We start from the raw sequence: 10,169 nt of genomic DNA, 5'->3' as shown, positions 1-10,169 counted from the left end.
TAGAGACAAAAGCGACTACAAGGAACCTTGGAAGTCAGACCTCAGTTCAGAATTTGTGCTGCTGCACCGAGACCTTGGGTGAATTACTCAAGTCTCTCAGCGTCAGCCTTATCAGAGGAAGGCTTTGCTAACACCTTCTGTGAAGAATTTTCAAAGGAGTCAACATTATATAACATACTTGACACAGAGTAGGTGCTTAACTGGCAGCAGATACTGAGAAATACCTCATGTCAACCTGTAACCAAATGCAGCTTCTGCTGTCTGCTGCTTTGAAAGGCAATACTTGACAGAGATGGCTGCTTATGTAGAGGAAAGTGGTTTGTTTTTAGGTGCTGGCAACCTGGAAGTTGGGGACAATTGTCTCAAAGCCCAACTTCACGTCTCTGTGCCGAGAGAGATTTTTATAAGGAAGGAGGGGGAAGCAGAACAAAGAGATAGAGCAAGGGGGTTGAAAAGTTCTCTGCTTGCAGACCAGCTGGGTCCATTCTGATAAGGTAGGTGATGATCCGATGTGCATCATCTCCGTTTAGTCATCCTGGCTCCATGGATGAAAGTCAGCAGATCTCCCAGAGCTGAAATGCTTGAAGTTTGGGATCTGTATCTTTTGAAGTTAGCTCCTAGGATTCTTATTCAAATATGTTATTTATCTACAAGCTGTATATTAGTGTCAGCATTTACAGAATGGTCATAAGAATGGTGGAGTGGGTTGCAATTCCCCACTGTTACAAACCCGTTTTAGCTTCCTCACCTGTGAAATGGAAAACAACACCACTTCATACTTTCGTGAGATGGGAGCTAAAGTATGAACAGTGCCTCCACTGTTGCCTTTACCTGGAGATTTGTTGTAGCCTATTGACTTATCAAAGGATAGAAGTGGCAGGATGGTGGTGGAGGTGGGGGCAAAAAAACCCCACAAAAACAAACTTGAGGTTAAGAGTTTGAAAATATAGTTAGAGTTTCTTGCTCTGGTTTTCTGGACCAGTCCCCTAACCTGAAACTTCAAGCTTTTCACCAGCAAAAATGTTTTGTTACAGATAAGACCTGTGCTTTGTTTTTTTCCTAGAACTTTCCACCTTAAAACTAAAAGTACTTCCCTGCTTAAAACTACATCCATTCAGATAATTCTAGGTGTCTCTGAAGCTAAAATATCAGGGTAGAGGGAATGGCATCTAAGGCAGAAAAAATTAATCAGGTTTCAGAAAGGAAGAAGTACAATGAGACTGTAATACCAAACCCCCAACCCCTCTCCAAAGGAAGGGGAGACTGGGAATGCCTGTCTCCACTCCATTGTGGATAGAGCCTTGGAGAGCGGAGTCTCAGAGTATTATACTCTACTGGCTGTTTTAATCAGTGTTTCTGAGGTAGAAACTTAGGGTGGGGGAGAATTTGCATTTCTAACTAATCCTGAGGTGATGTTTCAAATATGTTTAGGCAGCAGGGCCACCTCACAGAGGTGACTGCCAGACTGCAGGACAAGGAAGCCACAAACCCTCAAGCCATGCAGTCACCATGATTGGAGGAGCAAGACTGAAAACCAGCACCAGGGTGGACAAAGAACATTTTAGAACCCTTATGGGGACCAATGATGCAGAGATCTGTCACCTTCTACTTATCCTCACCTTTGCACTTCAGAAAGTCCCTATTCTAGACACAGCCCCAAGGAAGGAGGCAGGCCTCCATTGATAAGATTATTCTTATTGCAGCCAAGTGGGGGCTTAAAATAGAAATAAAGCTCAGTTACAGGGAAAAAATACACTTTTGAGTTCATAGACTGAAGTTTACTTCTGCTGCAGTATTATCTGCATTATATAGTGATCATAAATTTTTAAGTTCAGTAATATGAGTTTTTCCCTCAAAGATCATGGGGTTTTAATCATTAACATTTTTATTTGGTGCTTATTGTTGACAAGAGCAAAGCTGAGGGAAACCAACCAACTGCCTTGCCTGGCATCAGGGATTATACATTTGCTTCTAATCTCCCATCACTGGCACGCACAATGAGGGCTTGCACTTAGTAGGTACTCAATAAATATTTATTGAATGAATCATAGATGAAGAACTTTTTAGTGTTGATTTCTCTTGTCCTTAGTGTAATACTCAAGATGTTAATGTTACAAATGTTTTATCATTAGTTGTCAAAAATACACCTGAGCATAAATCAAAGAGCTTCAACATGAATGTAACAATTTAAAAAACACTTCACACTTCATGTTTTGCATCTGTGCTTTTAGGTATTTAAAACAACAGTTCTGCTTTGAGTTTTAAATAACTATCTTCAGTACCATAATAATGATTAATGATTTATATTTGTTATTATAATTTCTCATTCCTTTGCAATCTTTCCATAAATATGTATTTACATGCTTAAACTACCTACTGGCTTTCTTGTAAAGCCCATCTCAGGACACCTGTTTAATGAGCTGCTTCAGTGTCTTATACCTCTGTGTTCTCAGCACCTAGCATAGTACTTGGTACACAGTGTAAGAACAGTAAGTGTGTGATGAACGAATATCACTAAACCTTTCCAGATCTTCAGGCACTTCCTAACTAACCTGTCCTGTCATCAGATCTCAGGAGCACATTATTTTTTACTTTAGGATATGGTTAGGAGGATATTTCTTCCACATACCCCACTAAATCAGTGGTTCTCAAAACTCAGTGAGCATTAGAGTCATCTGGACAGCTTGTAAAAAACATTGTGCTGTGTTCCACCCCTTCTCACCCCCAAGTTCCTGACTTAGTAGGTTTGGATAGTGGCACAGGAATTTGCATTTATAACAACTTCCAAGGCGATTTTGGTACTGCTCATTACCGATCATAGTTCATAAATCTTTGAACTAAATTAAGTAGCTCCAGGACAGGGGCAGTGTGCTCACTTCAGTATACACAGCAGCCTCAGCCATAGCACCTGGTACATAGGAGCTGCTCAAGAAACAGTTGGTTTGAATAACAGTTGAAACGTTTATTTTACTGAATCTAGATTACAAGCATATGAATATGTGTATATATTATTAAATGAGCTGAAGCATATAAAAACTCTTAAAACATGGCTTCTAGTAAGTTATGTTTGCTAAAAAAATCATAAATGTAACTTTATTTGCTTAATCTCATATTCTAAACTGATATCCAAGCTAGATGTGTGCTTTTAACAAGAGAGTTTATAGAGTAACCAAATCTTAGTACAAAGGACTCTTTTAAAGATAGCCCAATTTATTAATTTTGAGTATCAGGAATTTCAAATATTGGTTAAGTGCTTCTTTTGTGCAGATAGACACAGCAAAACTTGATAGACACACTTGTCCTTAAGAGCTTACAGCCAGTGAGGAACCTTAAATGTGTGTGTGAAGATATTATGTTTTGAGAGTAGATGGCAACTATTAAAAGTATTCAGTTGTCTCTATTCAACTCAATCTTAAATAATCTATTAGAACACATCTTTTCACATTTTATAAAATACTCATAATGTGTTTAGTATGGACCCAAGGGATATTTAATAAATATCAATAAAAGAAGTTAATTAAATATTGCTTTGAAAAACATGATAATGTGACTGATATTTCTTCTCAAGTGTAATCACTTAAAACAACATGAGGAATTTAGAGTTAGCCCTGATGTAGATATTTCCCAAGTTATGGAATAATTATTTAGATATAGGTTTCTGTCATATGTAAAGTAGACTTCTCAGATAGTTCCAGGAAGAACAAATGTTTCCAGAAGGGATAGTGTACACATGTGGAGCTTGCCATTTTAAGAATTCTGTGGTAAAGCCTTTCGTAAAAGAAATAATTATTTCTGAATTATCTTTTTTCTTTTTTTGTTAATACACACTTTTAAGATAGGACACAAATGTTCCATAAACACTTCAATCAATAGAACTTAGTTTTATATCTATAAAAACACTGGTTTTGAATTCTGGGTTCTTATCTTCTGTTCTTACTACCATGGAATTTGGGGTAAGTCATTCACTTCTTTTTACCTCAGTCAACTCATCTGTGAAATGGAGAGATTAATAGCGCTTACTTCATAAGGACCGGGGGAGGCTTAAATGACATCATTGCTACAAGGCCTTTAGCCCAGGGTCTGGAAGTCAGTAGGTATCACCTCTGCAATGAGTCTTGTGGATTTTAGGCCCGGACCAGTCGGCGGTTAGCTGCTTAACTCTACATTTCAGTGTCATAGGGAGCACCACCAGCAAGTTAGCATCTCAAGTTGACTGACAGGCAGAGTGGTTAAGATTTTCCCAGGATTGATTGGTTAGTTGGTTGGTTGGTTGGTCGGTAGGTCGGTCGGTCGGTCGGTCGGTTCATTCATTCTTTCAGCAAGTATTTCCCGGGTGCCCACACTATGACTAGCTTGTTTTGGTGTTAGAAGTAAGAGTAGTGAGCAAATCAGACATAGCCCATGTTTTCATGAAGCTGTACATTGCCGGTGGGGAAGGAGAAAATACATTAAGCAGTCATCGCTAGCATTTCATGAACACCTACTCTGCCAGTGTTCCCCGCAATTTACAGCAATGAATTCATTTACCCCCACAATCGCCCCACGAGGCCGACGCTGTTGTGATCCCTTAGGAGGAAACTGAGGCCAAGAGGGGGACCCCACTGGTCGCTGGACTGGGAACGGAATTTCTAAACCCCAGGGGCACCCGGGAGGTGGCGGGGGCCCGGGGTGATGGCGCAGGGACACACAGGCTCCCGCCCTCCCGGCGCTGGGCGGCCGCCCCACGTGACGGGAAGCGGCGACGGCGGCGCGGCCGGACCAGCCCAAGAGCCTCGGCCGGGAGCGGGTGACCGGCGGCGCTGGGCCCAGGCTGCAGGGCCAGCGGGACGGCGGAGGCCAACGGGCGCCGCGCGGGTCAGTGAAAAGGGCGGCGGGCGGCCGAGCTATGGGGCGCGCGACCAAGAGCGCAGGGAAAGAGGGGCTGGAGGGCGGGGACCGGTGGGGTAGAGGGCGAGCTAAGTGTGGGTGCCTGAGGGGTTGTGAGAGGGCCTGGGTGTGTACGGGGGCAAGAAGGGGGGGGGGGGGGGGCGTCAAGTGCCTGTCAAATGCGGGACAAGTGTGCAAGTGTAGGGGTCCGGGTGCACAAGCGTGCACATGTGTGGACAGATGTGCCCGAGTGTGGAGTCTGAGTGTGGATGTTGTGGCGTGTGAGGAGGGAGTGGGTGTGTGTTTGGGAAAGATTTGAGAACTAACCCTTGTTTGGGGGTAGGCTGTTGGTTTTTCTGGAGGGAGGAGCCGGACAGGAATATGCCCCTGCTCCCCTTGCTCTTCCACCCCTTGTATGGACCTGTTTTATCTCAGTAATTGATGTTTCCTGAAGCTCTTGGGATTTCAGAGCTCACATTCTGGGTCACATTCAGGCCCGACTTGTTGCCCTGAACCTGGATACTGGGCAGGGTGTGTTGGGGAGGAAGGACAGAGATCTCGCCCCCTACTCCCTGGAAGCTGCTTCCCCCGTGCCATTTGCCCTTTCATTGGCCTAGAGGTGCAGGTGGAAGTTGGGTTTTTCAGCTTGCCTCCCTGTGTGTAAAATGGGGATGACTAAAGACAGAAGCTGTCCTTCCAGTTGTCTGAGCTGTCATTATTTCTGTTCTCATTGGCTTTTTGGGTGACCCTCACAAAGTCTGCAGGCCACTCTGGGGGCCCTTTCTGGCTGCTGGAAATAGGGGTTCACACAGTGCTTCTTAATGAGAATGACTGGGTGCTAGGGTTTAATTCCTGATGAAGTGCTGGTGGGCCAGCACCCGTCCTTCTGAGGGAAGGAGCTGCAGAAGTGATTGTAGTGACAGGTTAAGGCGCTGAGAGAATTGTGCAAGGAGGGGGTCCTCTGCAGTGTGAGCTGACTTACCTGGAGTCAGAACTCAGGATATGGAAGGGCCTGTGGGTGCCCACTACTGCTATGCCCTCCTTGTGGACTTGATTCTCTCTATTGGTCAACCAGAAGGTTCCAGCACTATGGTCAGCTAGGAAGGAACATCTGTCTGGCTGCTTCCTTTTTCTTTCTATTTCCGCCAGCCTCAGCAGTCACTAGAGTAGCCTCTTCTTTGATGTGTGGCACTAGAAATAGCCCTGACCCAACTCTTTGGGAGCCTGTCTACTGCTAACCTTCCCCTGTCTGCTCCATGGTGGCAGTGAGTACAGAGCTGTGGGTCCCAGCCCTCACCCTGCCAGTCGACCTCGCACGGGGAAATCTGGTTTTAAATCCCCCCACAACTTAACTATAGTTATCCCCACAGATACCAAAATCCTTGTATCATTAATAAGTCCCTTATATAAAATGGCATAGAACTATGCATACAGTTAGCCCTCCGAATCTGTGCATTCCCAACAGTGGATTAAAAATATTGTTTTCAACCATGTATTTGTTTTTAAAGAATTCATGTATTAGTGGACCCACACAGTTCTAACCTGTGTTGTTCAAGAGTCAGCTGGAATGATTAATCCAATGAATGCTTTACTGTGGAGTTAGATTCCTTGTGGTCCTGATCCCAATTTGCTGTACATGGCACAGTACATGCATTTTGCAAAGAAATCGGGTGGTGCCCCTGGCCTTTTTCCTCCACCCTCTGCCTCTGTCAGCTGTCATCTGGTCCCACCACTGCAGGCTCCCAGGCCAATTCACCCTCTGCCCAACACTCCAGTCACAGGGATTTGTAAGGATCCATTCTCAAGTTAGTTAAACAGGTCCAGCTGCTGTTTTACAAAATGCTAAGTTTTCTAGACCTGATTTGCAACTAGCATTTCTGTTCAGGAAAAAATAAAGTTGTTATTATTTCTTACTCCTTCGTGCTAATATTAAACATTTGTGATCCTTTAAGAAAACTCCAGGAAATTCTACTTAATGAGATACACATCTTCATCTTGGGCTGAATCCAGTGCTCATTAGAAATACATTAATCATTTGTGGTGGCCAGGTGTTTGGATCCTGCTGAATATTTTAGCCCATACTTTACAACTCATCTCTTCTGTGGCAAACCTGACCGGTTTTTCTTTATTAAAAAATGCTTAACTACTAAATATGAATGTAGCAGTAACAAGTTAATTTGAGGCCACCCCAAATGAGCCTGAGTGCTTTGTGCAAAACAAAGCTGTGCTTTCCCATCCCCCACTTTCCCTGGCCAGGCTTGTTACCTTTGCCTTCCCCTTTCCCAAGCTCCAAGGGCCCTTCTTTTGCTTCTTTAACTTGTTTCTGGAGCCTACACAGCCCAGCTGGTTCATTTCCACTACATCTGTAACTTTCTAAATAAACTTTCTCTTACAATTTGGAAAAAACAAAAATAAATTAAAAATGAAAAACAATATATGTAACAGGGAATAATTGCCGGACATCCAGGAGGCACTGGATGATTCTTTGTGGCTGTTTGAAGGTCCAAGTATTGAGGAAAATGTTATGAAGAAAATGTTCTAGAGACCCATATTCCCACTCTACTCCTTCCCCTTCCTCCTCTCCCAAGTCCTTTATTCATTTTAACTGTTGATGTTGCTATTACAGGGTGTATATAATATATACATAAACATACACACATTATATGTGTATACATAAGGTATGTATATATATGTGTAGTGTATCTAAATGGTATGTATGTGTATATAAATATTTACTTGTGTGTGAGTTATGTGTATTTACGTATATATTTAAATAATTTTGATTAAAATTGCCCGGGAAAAGGATACCAACTATGACTAGTCACACATAGGTTTGTGCAGAATAGTATCAAGATGACAAGTGAGGTGTTAGACTTTACCTGCATTTATTTGTTTCTTTTTAAAGATAATCTTTCAGGTCATTCTAACGGGTTTATTGTGCTATAAGTAGCCTTCAGCGATCTCCGACACATGAGTGCAAAAGAACATGAAATTGTTGTCAAGTAGTGACCTAGTTTTCAAAAGGGGGAAGTTGTCTTTGGTACAGGTCAGTAAATTTGTTGTGGGTTCCTGGCGAATTTCAAGATTGAGCAGACGTCTTGAGAACTTAAGAGAAGAACCTGGGACCAGCAGGAGGTACGCTCTCTGAGGACAGCTTTTGCCACATAAATGTGTAATCCTGTTTTGATAAGATTACTAGGTTAGTGGCGACTTGTGAAAGCGTGTTATTCTGCATCTGAAATTTAGCAAGGCAGTGCTGACACCAATCCCCTTTATGTGCGACAAAAGCAGTCCTCGCGGCAGAGGGCGTGGGTAAGCCATTCTGGTGCAGAGAAATCTAAGGGGGCACAGGGTGAGGGAGGGTAATAGGATGTCTGCTCTAGACTCATGACTGGAAGGCTAGGGCCCTGCTGAGAACAAGGGTCCCTTAGCAGGAATTAGAGTAGGATGGTTATCTGTAGGCCTCACACCACAGTGGCCTCGTGTTTATAGTTGTTGCTTTTCTTCAGGAGGACCGAATTCTAAGCATCTGAAATCACATTTGACCCCTTCAGTCAGTAGAGTGGAAAGAATATGGCTTTGGAGTCAGAAACAGACACTAGGGTTGAAGACCCTGTTTCGTCACCTGGTAGCTGTGTAACCTTGAGCAAGCCACCAGAAATCTCTGCATGTCCATAATAATACCCACCTCTTGGAGTGACGTGAGATTGAAATGATATCATTTATATCAAGTAACTTGGTATTCGACCAAACCCAGTGATTAGCCATCAGGGCATTGGCCAGGGAGCAGTCAGATGGTGCCTGTCCCTTGTGTAGACTTGGAGCAGCAGGAGTTGGGCAGCAGCTGGCTCATTGGTTAAGGTGTGTGCTCCTGAGGCAGGCAGCCTGGGTTGGGATCTCAGCTCTCCATGGTCACTCAACATTTCAAAACCTCCGTTTCCCCAGCAGACGGAATAATGATAGTACTTGGCCTTATAGGCTTGTGAGCATGAAGGGAGCATTTAATATGGAGTCTGGCACGTACTAAGCCTTCCAGAAGTCTTAGCTCTCCTACAAAGAGGTGATAGGCCCAGAGCTCTAAGTGACTCACCTAAGATCAGAACACTTGGCCAAGCTGCTGGAGCTCTGGATCCCCAGATTAATATGAGAATGTCTGCATTGCATGCTGCCCACTTTGCCACCCCTCACTGTATGGCCCAGCTTAGCTCTAGGGCCTTGAACCTTACACAGAGGGAGAACATTTAGAAGGCCTCACCCTAGCTCATTACCTGAAGCCCTGCTGCTGTCCGTCAGAGCATCTCACTTGTCTGCTTCTCCTGAACTCATAGGGTATCAGATTTTGGACTCAGCAGGAGTCAGCTCACATTTACCCCAATCCAATCTGAATTCCTCTATGAGAAATATTTCAAATGAGCAAAAGTCCCACAGTCTCCTCTTTGAAATGCATTGTCAAGAGAAAAAACAATATGTAGGTATTATTCGTACATGTAATTTTAAGTTAGGACACAAAGTTTAGAAAATACACCCCCAAAAGTAACTGAATAAAAAGGATGGTGATGTTGTCTCCGTGACCTGAGGCACTTGGGGGTGTTCTGCTGGAGTGCTGGTCATTGCATGTCCCATTTTCTCCTTTCTGGTCACTGACACAGGTCTCTCTGGCTGTCCCTTTTCCTGCTGGAAAAGGAGATGCTCAGCTCTCTTTTCTTTTTTTTATTACTCCAAGGTAAGGAGATAAAAACTATGATTACTATAAACTATAATTACACTTACCTTCTTATTTTAGCTTTCTGTACTAAAGTAAATTTGGGCTCACTTAAGAGTTGAAAAATAGTACACATATTTTTGTGCTCATTTACACTCAGCTTCCCCTTTTGTTAGCATCTTGTCTGGCCTTAGTATAGTGTTCAAAACTAATAAGTTAACATCAATGTTAGTAGCCAACGTGCAGACTTGATTTGATTTCAACAATTATTCCACTAATGTCTTTTCTGTTCCATGATCCTGTTTCTGGTTGGTTTCATTATCATGTCTCCTTGGTTAGTTAGCACTCTTGGAAGAAGGTCAGGGATTTTGTCGAATGTCTCTCAGTTTGGGGTAGTTTGGCGTTTTCTCATGATTAGGTAGTGGTGATATACTTTTTCCGCGAATACCACAATGGTGACTTGACCCAATTACATTCGAATTTAACATTGGGCAGCATATTCCATGTCGCTCTGAAGCAACAGGAGCAACGGTCATGAAACTTCCCTGGGTCTCTCAGGAAGGCAGGTTGCTGATGCCCAAGCGCCAGCAAGCAAGTCTCC

General features: G+C 43.3%; 1 protein-coding gene across 1 annotated transcript in view; it reads left to right on the top strand.

Moving 5' to 3' along the window:
- The first annotated feature begins 4,749 nt into the window (after window positions 1-4,749).
- TGFBRAP1 (transforming growth factor beta receptor associated protein 1) overlaps window positions 4,750-10,169 on the top strand; it is a 55,200-nt gene continuing 49,780 nt past the window's right edge. The window contains exon 1 of the mRNA XM_037054976.1: window positions 4,750-4,854. The gene's annotated coding sequence lies outside the window, so the exon portion shown is untranslated. The remainder of the gene's footprint in view (window positions 4,855-10,169) is intronic.

The sequence above is a fragment of the Sturnira hondurensis genome, unplaced genomic scaffold (assembly GCF_014824575.4).
Source record: "Sturnira hondurensis isolate 20B ecotype Veracruz unplaced genomic scaffold, ASM1482457v3 Scaffold0008480, whole genome shotgun sequence".
NCBI classification, from domain to species: domain Eukaryota; kingdom Metazoa; phylum Chordata; class Mammalia; order Chiroptera; family Phyllostomidae; genus Sturnira; species Sturnira hondurensis.
Note: the sequence above shows the minus strand (reverse complement) of the source record. Positions and strands in the feature narration are given on the sequence as shown.